We start from the raw sequence: 16,296 nt of genomic DNA, 5'->3' as shown, positions 1-16,296 counted from the left end.
TCTAATTTCAAGTCTAAACTTCCTAGTGTCCAGTTTATACCCATTTGTTCTTGTGTCTACATTGGTACTAAGCTTAACTAATTCCTCTCCCTCCCTAATATTAATCTCTCTGATATATTTATGAAGAGCAAGCATATCCCCCCTCAACCTTCTTTTGGTTAGGCTAAACAAGCCAAGCTCTTTGAGTCTCCTTTCATAAGTCAGGTTTTCCAGTCCTCGGATCATCCTAGTAGCCCATCTCTGAACCTGTTCCAGCTGAATGTGATATGGAGACTTAATGACTGGGGGAGAGGGGTGGGGAAGAGATCAGAGAAGACTACAGAAACAGAGTGGAGATCTCAGTTAGAGGAGGACCCAGAAGAGAGGCAGTAGGGAGCTCCCTCTCTTTCTGCAAAGGACCTGGGGTAGGTATACTAAAGAAGACCACACAGACAAATCAATCACTCGAAAGGGGTCAAGGCACAGAGAGGCAGTCCTGAGGGGTTAATGTTCTAGCAGAGAAAGAAGGAGCTGGGAGGACATAAGTAGAAGCCAGAGATCTGGGACCCAGGTGAAAGGCTGAGTTAAGCACAGGTGGCAGAGATACAGCACAAGGGACTGGGAGCTAGGATGTGGCCCACGGAAAGAGCAGCATGTCTGAAGGAGCAGACCTAGCCACTCAATGCAGCATCCCTGGGTCAGAATCCAGAGCAGAGGGTGGGCCTGGGGTCCACTAGTAGCCCTGAGGAAGGGACATACAAGCCCAGTGTAAGGAATATTGAGCCCAGGATAGGGCTGGAGATTGAGCCTAAAGGATCGACTGAGGAATAGCTCAATAGGAGACATCGCTTGTGTTGGGACGTTTTGTACTTTTGTCACCCTGGAAGGGGTCCGGTCTAGACAGGACTTACCCAGAGAGCTGAGTCACGATGGAATCAGCCCATTGCAGGGCCAAAGAGGTAACCAACATGGAGTGCTAGAGGGGAAGATCTCTTCAACACTCCAGCTTCCTGCCAAGCAGTGCTATGGTGGTGAGTGTAAACACTTCTAGCCTCTTTCTGAGTCTGACTTCTTGACTCCATTGTATAATGGTGTAACTATTGATTTCAGGGAAGTTAAACCCATGTAAGTCAGGAGTTGGCCTGATTCTCTTGTCACTGTCTTTAACCACTGCCCCTTTGAGGACCTCATATGTTCTTTGGCTTCCTTTCTCCATTGAGGATGAGGCAGTAGCTACCTGCTGTGTATCTCTTGCTAGCCCAAGAGCTTTTTGTGCCAGCGGTTTTTGGTCTCTGTGGGCTTTGCTAGTGTGGAGACTATATAAACACACGGCAGAGATTTATTGCCACAGGCAGGTTCCAAACTTTGTTTTATCTTCACAATTTTAGTATTCAGGTGGGATTGGCTTGGGTTTCTTGGCTAAGGTAGGGGAAATTATCCACCAATTACTTGGATGAGTTATAGATTGTAGCAGCTTTATGAAAACACTAGTGGCTGAGTAGGGTTTCCTTTCCTCCAGCTCACTAAGCCATTTAGCATCAGATTACAGTCCAGATCAAATCCTGCAAATCCAGGGTAATCTGACCATTGCCATTTGGCTTTTTTTAGCCAGAACAAAATCCTTATTCAAACAAAAACCAGCCATGGCTCACTCAGTGTTAAAGGAGTGAGTGCATTCTAATCACTTAACAAAGGAAACACAAATCTGGCAAGAGAAGGCCTAGGAATGACATGAAGTTGGAACCATTCATAAACCACAGGGCCAGGTTCTGCTGAGCCCACACACAGGTGTGTGGTAAGGGCTAGACTGAAATCAATGTTAGGATCAGGCCTTAGGGTGGAAGGCGTCAGGAGCTTTCACCCCCGCAGCACAACCTGGATAAGAACCAAGTAGCATTACAGTCCTTTCTCTAAAGGGGAGAAGAGCAGTGGCTTCCTCACAGCTCCCTGTGTGGAACATGGTGACCCAAAGTGGACAGAGAGGGGCAGGAAGTGAGCAGAGTCAGGCTGTGCTTGGCTGGTAGGCTGCATGGTGGGAACATGCTGCCTCCTGTACAGGCGTGTGTGTGTGGAGGGGGGGTGGGAAAACAACAATAAAATTCACACATCACCAATGTTTTTGGAGGAAAAAAATTTCAATTAAAAAAAATAGAATTTTTTTGAGGATTTTTTAAAATTGGTTCATGTTGTTTTTTTCCCTCCCCTACCCACCTTGTTTTTATGTTGCTACTGAAAAACAGGCAAGGGGAAATGAAAAGAAAAAAAAAATGTTTGTTTCCATTGAGAACTGCACCAAAACTGTATGTATGTGCTCAGGCAGTTCTCTTGTTTGGAGGGAAAAGGCCCCCTTTTTGGACAAAAAAAAGTCAATGTGAAAAATGTCAGCAGAGTTCTAAGTGTGGGAGCTCCCTCTGCATACCAGGGAGGACCTGGGGGCTGGGCAGGGGCAGCTCCAGGCACCAGCGCAGCAAGTGCGTGCCTGGGGCGGCTAGCCGGGGGGAAGGGGGGGGAATGGGCACCGTGCCTGTTGCTATGAGGGCGGCAGTCAGGCAGCCTCCGGTGGCATTTCTGTGGGAGGTCTGCCGGTCCCGCAGCTTCGGTGGCGGGTTCGCTGAAAGCGTGGGACCAGCAGATCACCCGCAGAGCCGCCGCCGAATCCACATGGCTGGCGGACCTCTTGCAGGAATGCCACCAAAGGCTGCCTGACAGCTGTGCTTGGGGCGGCAAAAAACATAGAGCCGCCCCTGGGGCTGGGATACAACTGCACAATGAAACTTCTCTACACACAAGGTGTGGCTAATGGACCTGAAATGGCCCTTAGTAATTACAGCAGAGGCTAGGGGAAGTAGGGCTTCTGGATTCCTTGTACACCTGCAGAGTTCTTGACTCATCTACTATCCTGTGACCTATACTGACCTATGATCCTAGGGGCTGCAAAGCTTAATGAATATGCACAGAGTCATTGCATCATTTCGTACAGGAACTAATTTCAGTTCCAAAACATGATTACAGATTACACAGAGACCGGGTGAAAATAATCCTCAAGCCAGAACAACCCGCTGGGCTATGGAGACAGATTCCTTTCCCCAACAGAGGGGTGCATGCTAGGGTTGAGGTACATACCTCTATGGCTACTATTCCAGCCTGTTGGAATGGCATGAGACCCACAGCCTGGGGGTGTCCCACTCCCCTAGGCAGGCATTGGGGCTATTGGAATTCTGTAAGTCTCCAGTAGCCCCTTCATCTGCATTGACTTGCCTTGTATGTTGGGTCTACAACTGCTCATCCCGGCACCAAGAAGGGTCAATGTAGGGCAAAATTTACACAGAATTTAAGACTCACATTAATAATTATAATGGCCTGTTTGATGCAGTTGTTTCGTTTTCCCCTCTGCCTTTAGAACTCTGAGCTGTTTAAGCCCTAAATTTATTTGCTTTGTTTTAGTCTGTGCTTTATAAATCTTCGGGGCTTATTCACCATAACTTCAAACTTTAAGCTAACACCAGGAAGCTAGGGAAAGAGATACAAGCAGGCTGACAGCTGGTCAAAAAAAAGAAATTACTGTCCTATAGGAAATTTAATATTTTGACCTTTTTTGGGTCTCAAATGACACACCTTGGCCACAGGGAGAGACCATGGTGCATCATGGGAGATGTAGTCTGGCCAGACCCATAGGCGAATAGGACCCATAGGAGAGACTGGATCAAGAGGGATGAGAGTCTATAACCCCTATGAAATGCTGCAGCAGCCCAGTTGGATGCAGAGGATAATGCTGACCCAAGCCAAAATGAAACATTACCATTTGAATTTTCTTGCTGGAAACATCTGCTGAAATCAATCATTCCCCACAGAATATGTCAGTTTCAAATACCCCATTTTCCAACCAGAACATGTTTCCTTCAGAATATTTCAACTAGTCCCACTAACACTGCTCTTTGGTTTAGAAAGGGCCTGGTTCTAAGTTAGTACTTGTATAGTTAGACTGCTGTAAAACCAGCATTGGATCAGATCCACACTCATGGTGTTTATTTTTTTTCTACAGTGTACAGAGAGGACTAGAGAAATTTGAAACAGTTTGAAATAACCATTCCCTCCTATCCAAGGATAAATAAACCTGCACTGATTTTTCTCATTCAACCAAACACTTAGGAGAAACATTGTCTGGTCTGTCGTAACATGCCAGCTTTCAGTTGTGATTGGAGGAGAAGTAACGTTAGGAGAGGAGAATGGGATGGAGTTTTCACATATAGCATATGATGCCCCAGATGCTTAACATTGCTATTGTTCCTGGTGTAACAGAAATAAATATTGTAGACAAACCACTGGGGCAAGTGAGCCAGGCCCTTTTTAAGTATGATTAATTCATGCACTTTGCATCTAGTTAATGAGTCATTATTCACATTCAAAACCACCATGCTGTTGCAATCTGCTGCTCAAGTTCATGCCACGTTTGGTTCAACATAAGCCTCTGAATCTGCACTAGATCACCAGCTCTTGCAGCTCTTGTAAACATCCTTCTAGAAAGAAAAAAAACCTACAGGGATGAGGGAAATGCCTCAGTATTTCAGTTGCTCAGGAGCCTGAATAGCTCAGGAGTTTGCTGTTTAGTCATTCAATTCTAAGGTGGAAGTTTGGATTCAGCCAGGTCAGCACTGACCAAATGTTACCATGTACCAGCTGTCTGGTGGTCTTAGCCTTCTATCGACTAGATTGGCATCCACATTAAAAAATCACCCCATACCTGGCAATGAGTGGCCCCTTTGTTGGCACTCATCTTAGAAGTCCTGCACTGAGACGGGACTTGGGGTTCTTTCAGATCAAAGGTGATACACGGTAGTGATGGGGAGGCTTACATTCCCATTGGGTACCATCTGTTTGCTCTTTGTCTCCGGGTTAGACGTTCTGAGTGCACTGAGACAGTCCTTGGTGCCTCTTCTGGGGATATATACCTCTATTATACACACCAAACTAAGTTAAAAGAACATTATTAAGATTACAATCTCAAGCACTCAAATGTTATGAAATGCCAGAATTAAGGTTGCCCGTTCAACTTTAATTCAGGTTCCTTGTGTGCCTGCATTATAATACAATCTTTAATGACATGGTCATATACTTTTATTTCCACAGAACTCATGCCCCATTCATTTCGCAGGCTCTGGGGATGGATCAGGCTTGTGTAGTGAAGGAGGCTATTGTCCGTGAGACCCTGCCTCATTTGTTGCAGAAGTTGGGAGGCGTGCAGTGAACGAAGCAGGGGATAGCAGAGAGAGAAAGGATGGTCTTATGGTTAAAGAAATTGACTGCTCCTCTGAAGAACTGGATTTTATCCCTGCCTCTGCCACAAAGTCCCTATGTGAATCTGGGCAAGTCACTTAAAGAAAACTGTACACAGGGGGTCACTAATTGTGTGTGTCCAATGAATATAAATCAGAAGTTAGGAATTGTAAAAAAAAATGATAGGGGATGCAAAGCGACATAAGGAGAAATCTATGACCAGCTTGACGATAAGGAATTTTTATGTTATATTAAACCAAAAAAATTCTCACAGTGGTATTGGTCCATTGCTAGATGGAAAAGGTAAAATTATTAATAATAATAATGCAGAAGAGGCAGAAGGGTTCAATAAATATTTCTGTGCTGTATTTGGGGAAAATAAGATGATGTGATCATATCATCTGATAACTCTCTTTCCATTCCATTAGTATCTCAGCAGGATGTTAAACAGCAGCTACTAAAGTTAGACATTTTTAAATCAGCAGGTCCAGAGAACTTTCATCCAAGAGTTTTCAAAGAGCTGACTGAAGAGCTTGCTGGACCATTAGTGTTAATTTTCAATAAGTTTTGGAGCCTGGGGGGAAGTTCCAGAAGATGGGCAGAAAGCTACTGTTGTGCCAATTTTTACAAAGGGTAAACTGGATGACCCAGGTAGTTATAGGCTTGACATTAATCCTGGGGCAAGATAATGGGGAAGCTGATATGAGACTCGATTAATAAAGAATTAAAAGAGGGTAAAGTAATTAATGCACATCAATATGGTCTTATGGAAAATATATCCTATCAAACTTATTTGCAATCTGATTTTTTTTTAAATTTGGGTGATAAGGATAATAGGGTTGATTCTAAAGATATGTTGGACTAGAATCTGGGTGTGTGGTGCCTGAAGCAGCTGACATTTCTACATCACTACCAGGAGGCTACATAGAGCCCTATCTAAAGAGCACTGTGGAGATTAGGCACCACAGGAAGTCCTGCCCAAAGTGGCCACAGTGACAGCACTCTGCGGCCCTCTGATTGTCCCACACTTACTATTTAACCCTGGAAGATTCCCCAAGAAGTTGTATGGGCACTGATGCAGACTTTTGGTTTGCTGTAGCTCCAGGCCCTGTGCCCCAATCTTTGGTCTCTGATTCTGGCCAGCGTCTGACCCTGACTCTTGGCTACTGATTTTGGCACTGAAAACTATTTTTAACCTGCTTGCTGACCACTGCCTCCTAGCAGTGTTTTCCCCAGGAATTGAAATTAGGGGTGGGGGATGTTTGAATGTCCGGGGGTGGGTGGTGAGGGCCGATGAGAGTTGAGATTGTGAGGACGAAGGTGGGCTGTATGGCACTATAGTAAAAACTGAAAAATGTTTCATGACCATTTTATTAAATCATCATAAAAATTAATGTTGGCTTCTCAAGCCTACTAGGAAGCACAACATCTACATTCTTCTTGGTTTCTTGTAATTTTGCACAACTCTTTGGTGTCGTCTTGTGCGTCCGATAATTCCAGCCCTTCATGATATGTTCATGATCAGGCAGAAGGAGACTTCTTTCAGAACACAAAATTCTATTCAAAGAGGAAAAAGAATGCTCAACTGTAGCTGTTGTGAGTGGGAGTGGCAAGAGATGGATTCCTACTTCTTTCATTCCAGGAAACATAGCACAAAGATTGGGTCGAACCACTAGTGATGATAAAGAAGAAGAAGTTGAAGTTAAATCTTCATTCATTCATTGTAAGATATTCCACACTGTGTTCAAAATTCTCTGTTCTGTCCTGATCACATGGCAGCCCCATTGCTGGTAGTGCCTCATTCCACTCAACTGTAGGTGTTTTATAAGATAGCCATCTATAAAATTTACACAGAGGTTGAGTAGAATCCAGAAATTGCTATTGTAGATTTGTAAGAATCAAGTCTGTGTACTTTTTCAGCTGGCTTAACAAACACATCTTGTCCTCTTAGCTTAAGGAGTCAATATAAGTACCTTCATTAGTCAACTTCTGGACTGACATCTTTGCTTCTTTCAGTATGTTTTCAATGGATATCTCTGATTGAGTCAAGAGTAAACTCTGTTGCTGGACAAAGATCTACTACTATTGTAGCAGATGCATGGATGACATTGTTTAATGACCCAAATGGTTTCAACAGTAGACTTCCAAGAGAGAGACTGTTCTCTGAACTTAGTAACAAAAGTAGTCCACCAGCCTTACTATTTAGATCTGTCTTATCTTAGTGGATACTTTCCAAAGCCAGTAATAATGTTTGCAGTAATTTAAAGACAATAGCCAAGAATCGCTCATGAGAAAGCCAGCAGGTTTTCCCAGGTTGGACTCATTTGAACTTCAGTCCCAGTGTATCTTCTATTTGTTTCCAAGACACTCAGTCCTTTTGGACTCTGTAGTGAGGCGGCCTGGATCCCAGCCACCCCACAGAGGGACAAGCCCCTCCGGGTGCCAAAGTGGGAGGAGCCACTGGAGCCTTTGCCCGCCTCCCAGAGGTCAAAGCGCAGGACAGGAAATATAAAAACCCAAACCCAAGGCTCAGAAGCTGGCTGGCTGCCGGAGAGGCCAGACACTGGTGCCCTAGCTCCTGCTGGGGAGACTCCTGCTGCCTGTGACCGCCCTGAGGACTGACCATACCAATTGAGGCCGGACACTGACCAGACGCCGGAGAAGCTAGTAAGCCTACCAGTGAGAAGTGACCCAGAGGAGCTGCCCAGCTTACCGCTCGCTGAGTACCCCGAGGAGCCCATGGTGCTGGATCCCATGGAGGACGCCGACTAGATGCAGGTACTGCTAGAGGAGGAAGTCAGAAGTAGCCCAGGGGCAGCTGACTCCAGTCTGGGTGTGGCACACCCAGAGCCGATGTCATTGTGTTGCAGCCAGGATCTCCACTGACACAGCAGCAGGTCGCCTGCCACTGTTAGGGCCCCGGGATGCGATGCAGAGGAGTGGGCGGGCTTGCGGGCCCCCTTTCACCCCACTCACTGGTGGCAGTCTCCCCCCTTGCCCTGACGCTCAGGACCAGGAGCCTGGCTTTTGCTGTTGGATTATTTGCTCAGCCCCTGCCCAAGGGCCTGAGCCCTGAACCGTTGGTTTGCTGCCCAGCCCTGACCGAGGGCCTGGGCTTGGTATTGAACTCTGTGCTCAGCCCCTGATGGAGGGCTTGAGCGCTTAATTGTTTACTGCCCTACCAGGCTAACGCCCCAGCTCCCAGGAGCTAAGAAGTGAGGCGGCCTGGCTCCCAGCCACTCCAGAGAGGGACTACCCCCCAACTGAACCTCTCTACAGAAAAAAGTGTAACAAAGCCATTAAGTTTATGGCTTTTTAATGTCTTTTTAAGATTCTGCAGCTCATCCTAGCGCTAGCTATAGTAGATGGTCTCTGCAGTGTGTATAGGAGAGATTAGGGTTATGCTTTTCTTTGAGCAAAGCTTGTACTTCATTATGTCTTCCAGAGAAGTTTGAGGCTCCATCAAATGCACAAGCAGCCATCTCTCTGGGGTTCGATTTACAAGCATTTAACTCTTCTAAGATGTCACAGATGCAGCTAATGGGTCTTCTATACAGGGGCGACTCTAGACATTTCGCTGCCCCAAGCACGGCAGCATGCTGTGGGGGGCGCTCTGCCAGTCGCTGGTCCCACGGCTCTGGTGGACTTCCTGCAGGCGTACCTGCGGAGGGTCCGCTGGTCCCGTGGCCTGTTTGATGCAGTTGTTTCGTTTTCCCCTCTGCCTTTAGAACTCTGAGCTGTTTAAGCCCTAAATTTATTTGCTTTGTTTTAGTCTGTGCTTTATAAATCTTCGGGGCTTATTCACCATAACTTCAAACTTTAAGCTAACACCAGGAAGCTAGGGAAAGAGATACAAGCAGGCTGACAGCTGGTCAAAAAAAAGAAATTACTGTCCTATAGGAAATTTAATATTTTGACCTTTTTTGGGTCCCAGAAGATCTAGAATGCATTTATTGGCCCACCACGGACATCAAGACATATGCAGTGACTTTATGCTTGTTGCCCATTTGCATCAGTGCATTCGTCGGCCATGTATGCACATTTTTTGAACATGGTGAGAGAGTTCTTCACTTTTTCAGCTGCTGAGTCTTTACTGTTGCACCACATGCTTCTAGAGAGTCAATTGAGTTGCTTGCAGAAAGACAGTGAGCATTTTCCAGTCTTGTTCGAAACCAGCATCCAAGTTCAGGATTAACAAGTGACCATGCACTTAACATTGGCCTCCAGTTTGTAGTGTGTGGAATCTCTTGCCTAAACAGAAAGTATGATGTGACAGCCATGTTTGTTCACAAAAACTGAGTTGCGTCTCCAGCATTCTTAACAACTTCATTAAGTTCTTCTAAAATTGGCTTTGACAGTGACTGCCTTAAAAGGCTTTCTACATGCTGATGCAGTCCAGAGGCCTGGTGTTTTGCAGCGTTTTCACATAGGTTGTCAGTACTGGCTTACTGATCAGTCTGGCAAACCAAGCTCCTATATAAATCCATGATATGCCCACATCTAGAATACTGTGTACAGTTCTGGTCACCCCATCTCAAAAAAGATATATTGGAATTGAAAAAGGTGCAGAGAAGGGCAACAAAAATGAGTAGGAATATGGAACAGATTCCATATAGAATCATAGAATAACTGGAAGGGACCACGAGAGGTCACCTAGTTCAGTCCCCTGCCAGGACTAAGTATTATAGGCAGGACTAAGTATTATATGAGGAGAAATTAAAAAGACTGAGGCTTTTCATCTTGGAAAAGAGACAACTAAGAGGGGATATGATAGAGGCTCATAAAAACTTGACTGGTGTAGGGAAAATGAATAAGGAAGTGTTATTTACTCCTTCACTTAACACAAGAACCAGGGGTCACCCAATGAAATTAATAGGCAGCAAGTTTGAAACATACAAAAGGAAGTATTTCTTCACACAAGCCACAGTCAACTTGTGGAACTTTATGCCAGGGATGTTGTGAAGGCCAAAATTATAACAGGGTTCAAAAAAGAACTAGATAAGTCCATGGAGGTTAGATCCATCAATGGCTATTAGCCAGGATGGGCAGGGATGCAACCCTGAGTGTCCCTAGCCTCTGTTCACCAGAAGCTGGGAGTGGACAATAGGAGATGGATCACTAGATGATTCTCTGTTCCGTTCATTCCCTCTGAAACGCCTGGAATAGCCACTGTCGGAAGACAGGATGCTGGGGTAAATGGACCATTGGTCTAACCTAATATGGCTGTTCTTACATACAAATTAATTAGAATAATCAAAAAGTTTAGTACAGAAACTCCTCAAGATAATGACCTGTCAAGATAGTATTTTCTCATATACTGTAAATGCTTTTAAAGTGTGTATTAATGTCTTGATTACAATTCAAATTTCCAACCAACGACACTGGCAACACTGTTTTGTAAAGGGTGTGTGTGTGCTGGGGAAATGCAGGGTGATGTACTTCCCCGGGGGGGAGTCTAGGAAAATCCCTGCCTCCTGGTCTCCCCTCAATTCCATTACACCCAATCAGCTCTAATGACTAGGTCATACTGCCTCCCCACGGTCTCTTACACTGATGCAATATATTTAGACTTCTGTAAGGTGTTTGACTTGGTACCGCTTGACATTTTGAGTTAAAAAAATGTGAACAATATAAAATTAACATGGCACATATTAAAAAATGTCTCATGGACAAGTCTCAAAATATGACTGTAAATGGGGAATTGTCATCGAGAGAGTGTGTTTCCAGTGGGGTCCGATGGGGATTGGTTCTTGGCCCTACATTATTTAACCTGTTTATTGATGACCTAAAAGAAAAGACAAAATCATCACTGATAAAGTTTGCAGATGACACACACATTCGGGGAGAGATAAATAATGAAGGGTCTGGTATAGCTGGGAGCAGCTATGACAGGGAGAATCCAGCTGGTGTATGCTCAGTCACTCGCTGAGGATGACACATGGACAGTCCTATCAGCAGTAGGAGCTTTAAGGTGTTAGAGCATGCTCAGTGAGGATGGAATCTTCAGAGATTTTTATCTGCTAAAATCTCTCTACTGTGCATGTACCAACTGCTATTTTCCAAGGGCCTGCAACGTGGCAAAATCTACGTGGATTTTCACCAAGACATCAAAAGGCACATCCTTAATACAAAGGCCAAGTCCCCTGTCAAATTGCAAGTTCTTTCTCCAAAGCAAGGGGAAGTGAGGTCAGGTTGCCAAAAATTTTTAACATGGGTAAAACAAAGTGTTTTTTCCCCCAGCCTCATTCTCAAAACAATTCAACCATTTTCTTCCTGGAATATCTCAGGGCCAATGATTAAAGTTTGGCAAAGTTGTATGCCACCGAAAACAAGGTCTTCTAATGGGAAGTGTCAGGCAATCATAATAATAGGTTGTGCTGTAACATTTGGGTGGGCTAGAATTCACTTCATTTCCCATCTCCAATGCCTTAAAAAAACCCAACTCCCACAGAAAGTAGCTGGAGACCCAGAGTTCAATCTCTAAGGATTTTCAGGAAGGATGGCTCCCCACATTCAAGTCTCAAAAGGAACTAAAGAAAATGAATTAATTAAATAGCTTATAAAACCTTATGATAAAGAAACAAATAATAATCTAATTTTTTACAGCATGACATGGCTATTTTATAAGTCACAGACATTATTTTCACAGTTATACATAAACGTAAATAAAGAAAATAAATTAAAATCTGAACAGGTCAGTGCCTACAGAAACACAGGGAGAAGAAACGCAAAGTTCCCAAAAGCTTAGGTTGTTTACCTAAGTCTCAGTTAGAGTCTTTGATCATTAAATCTATATAGTCTGCTCAGTCTAAAATAACATCTTCCCTCCACTTGCTTGTTGGACTCTTCAGCTGGAATCCACGCAGACTCTTCCTCTGCTGAAATCACTGCTAGCCACTCAGCTATCTGAGGCCACATCTATACGACGCGCCGTATCGGCGCGTTACAATCGATTGCTCGGGGATCGATATATCGCGTCTCATCTAGACGCGATATATCGATCCCTGAGCGCACTTACATCGATTCCGGAACTCCACCAAAACCAACGGAGTTCCAGAATCGACATGGTGAGCCGCGCACATCGATCCCGCGCGGTGAAGACAGGTGAGTAGATCGATTTTAGATAATTGATTTCAGCTACGCTATTCTCGTAGCTGAAATTGCGTATCTAAAATCGATTTTCGTGCGTTGTGTAGACCTGGCCTGATTAACCAACCACTCAGTTAAGTGTATAGATTTAAATAAAACCCTGTTACAAGAAAATACAAAACTGAGAATAGCAAAATATAAATGACTCTTTCCTCATTACTACACTTAAAGAAAATTTGGTAAATCAGACTGGTTCAGACAATTTAACTAAAACAGTTTGGCTAAAATCAAAACAACATTCAAAGCATACAATTAAAATAGAAGTTATTTTTCCCTCCCAATTTCCCCTTGCTGTAATTAGCATTGCCCAGGCTTCCCTGTTAGTGGGTTAACAATATCAGTAACCTGCTGCAAGATGCTTCAGAGTTAGGGACATGAGCTTGCTTTCTGCTCCTGGGCTCAGCTTCTCCCAACTCACATGGAGCACATGGCCTTCTGCAAAGCAGCTGCCCTGACTACTTGCCCTCACAGAGTCTGACCCCAGCAACAGGGAACCTATTGGAGCAGACCCAAAACTATCACACCCAATTCCAGAAGCTTCTGGATGTAGAGTGCTCAATCTGCCTAGCAACAATGACCCAGACACAACTCACTCTTGCCTCCCCACAATGGGTCTCTTAAAGAGATATCTCCCTAAAAGGCACATGGGTTACAATACTATCAGCTTGCCTATAGTATGAGGGGCAGCACTGTCTAATGGATAAGGCACTGAACTCAGGTATAAGGTACTCAGGATACCTAGTAGCTATTCCCAACTCAGCCATTCTTGCACATCATTGATTTCCTTTGCTGCGCATTGCTTGAACACCAGAGGGCAGACAGTGCTGAACATGAGTACCAGCAAGCTCATGGAGTGGAAGGATAACCCTGAGGCATTCTGCCTTAATCATCTGGAATATGTTCCCTGCCTGGTTCACCTTTATTTGGTCTCATGTGATACTTCCATGGTTGAACCGTATAACATTTCTGCTACATTTTTAACCGATTATGCTTTTGATTGAGAGGGTAGGTGCAGTTTAGGACTGACTCTGCCTAACAAGCAATTCCCTTTATTGCCTTTTGAATATGTTCAGCCATAACTGTGGCAGTCTAGGAACCTCACAGCTGTCATTCTGCTCTGCAGCACGGCCACTTGATACTTCACAGTAACAGCGGGGGACAGAACTCTCCGTCTCTTGCTCCGAAAGCCCAGCCCTTGCTATGTAGGCTGAAGGAGAATTTCCAGCAGCTGTTCGTAGTTGAGCAGGGCTCATTCCATGGAATAAAGGGCAGTGGCATGCACACACACATATGTGCACACACAGCAGCTCGTTACAATGTTTCCCGAAGGAATGTGGAGGAAAAAAAAGGAGGAGAGAAAGGAAATCGCCTTGCTGAAAATATTTTCTGAATGCAAAATGAATTTGTATCCAAGTAAAGGCAGTAACTTTGGATGAAGCCAAAATCCATCTATGCATAAACTTCACTGGCCATGATTTCTCTTGCCTGAGCCTGACTTGGTCCTAACTGTTTCATTAAGTGGGTATTTGATGGGGAGAGAGGCCAACAGCCTGGAACTTCCATTTATCAGTGCATGGAAAGGCTTGGATCCTGCAGAGTTCTGAGCTGATGATTCAATGCCCTCTTGGTGCTCAGAAAGCACCTGGACTCAATGAATGGTGATAGAATCCCCCAGCAAAGCGATCCCACCCTGCACTTCTGGATTCTGTCATAACCAGGAGGAAAGGGAACTCTGACTCTCTTCAGCAAGCTAATTTTTCAGCAAGCTCTCCCCCGTCTTCCCTGGATAGCAGTTTACTGTGTTTATTCAAGATATGTTACTGTATTAGGAAGGTTCAAAAATGGTTAGCTCTATATCAAAGCAGACATCTGTGAGAAACACCAAGAGGGGAAAACCATTAAAAGATTCTTTTAGGAAACTTTCCAAGGAAGTAAAACATTTCTGGAAGTAACTGTTTGTGCTGCTGGAGTTAAACCAGCAATGTGCTCTCACCACAGGCCTCACCCAAAGCTCATTTTAGTAAATGGGAATCTTTCTATTGTTATGTAATAGCACTTGGACCAGGCACCAAGTGCTTTTAATTAGAGTGGAGCAGAAAGATTCTGGTAAAATAAGCCACTTCCACCATGCCACAAAAGACATGGTGCAAAACTCTGGTTCAAACAGCAATTAATCCAGGGAAGTAGTCTGGCCTGTGTTATACAGCAGATCAGGTCAGATCATTGCAGTGCTCCCTTCTGGCCTTGGAATCGAAAAACTGAAACCCAGTGTGGGAATCCCTCAGAAGCTGGAGCCCAGACCTGTCTGGTGTCACACAGGTCAATCTGTTACCTGTTTTTTTGCAAGTTAAGGACCTTTCTGAGGCTGAGGAACAGAGCACAGACACTTTATTGGAGCTAATTAGATGCCATTAGATGAGTATCTTTCAAAATGACAGCCTTCAGTTTAAGCCCATGAACCTGCCTGTGTTTCACATCTGATGCAGATTATGCTACTTGAACTGTAATGCAGCTGTCTTACAGGTTCCTGGTGATGTAAGAATGCAGGAAATTACTCAGGAAAGCCACTGACACTATCACTTAATGCAAGAACTTTTCACTGGGCTGGGGAAGAAGCCTGTTGTCAGGGTGTGCAGCGTGGTTACTGGCAGTTTAACAATTAGTGGGGAATTTATAAAGTCTTGGTGACTGATTACAAAGGTCTCTAAATGTTACCAGTTTATTCATGTTCTGCTGTTATGTCTTGCGGAGTAATCCCCAAGTGCCATTTCCTGCCCTGTCAAATAACAAATGATTCCTCAAATTAAAAGATCACAACAGAAATGAGCAGGGGGCCAGAGAAGAAGAAAGAAGGAAAGAGCTGAATATAAACATTTCTCTATGGTGACATCTCTTCAGCTGTGGAAGGGTTTTCCTAGGGACTTGATCATCCGTTGACCTCTGGGATGGGTTAAATGGCCTAGTAGATCATTACCATCCCTGACTTCCATAACTCCGTGAGCCTGATGACCTGAGTCTACATTTCCTCTATCATGTATCATCATTTACACCAGTGAACAGTGGGTGTGAAATGCTACCAAAGTGGATGTGTTTTGCACCCACTGGACACACAGTCCTCAGATGGATGGGCTTGTTTCCAGCCACATCTTTGACCTTGTATTGCAGGGCAAGTACACCCCATCACCCCTCGGGGGGCGGGGTAAGAGTATGGCAGCCCCGGGTGGTGTCCCTGATCTCCCTTGGGCATCCACAGGTATCTGGTCATCTGCCTGTGTCTCAGCACCTCTGGTTCCCAGAGTCTGGGGTTTCATCTGCTCCCAAGCTGGAACCTGAAGCGTGCATCCTTCCTCTCCAGTGGTCAGACCAGACTGAGTTGATATACTCCCTTTTATACTACTGCTTCAGCTGGGCATGCCCAGTAGCACTGAGGGGGCGTGGCTTCTGCTGCCAAGAGTGCTGGCTTAACCCCTTGATCTTCAGTGTGGGGCAAGTACATCCTGTGTCACACCTTGACTCTTGAATGGGAATGCATGTGTAGCATCCGGTGCATAAAACGTATTCAGCTGCATCTCTCCTCTTGTAAGCCCTGAACCTGCATGGCTGATCTTAAAAGGAGCATTGTCTTAGCCAGGATCAAGCCCCCAGGAAGTCCTCTTGTCTTCTTTGCCATTAGAGCTATTTGAAATGGGGGAGAAGGGAAAGTAAGTGTAAAACTTAGTGGAAATTCCCCCCCCCACACACTTTCCATCAAAATGTCAAACTTTTAGACAATACCCATCTGTATTTCTTAGCTCTGCTGCCCAATGGGTGTGACCTAAACAGCCAGATACATAGATTATTTTGCAAAAATGCAAGTTCATTTGCAATGCTGAGTCCCTGAAGGGAAGATCAGTT

Source organism: Chelonoidis abingdonii, chromosome 16 (genome assembly GCF_003597395.2).
Source record: "Chelonoidis abingdonii isolate Lonesome George chromosome 16, CheloAbing_2.0, whole genome shotgun sequence".
In the NCBI taxonomy this organism is placed as follows: domain Eukaryota; kingdom Metazoa; phylum Chordata; order Testudines; family Testudinidae; genus Chelonoidis; species Chelonoidis abingdonii.
This window is presented reverse-complemented; position numbering follows the sequence as displayed.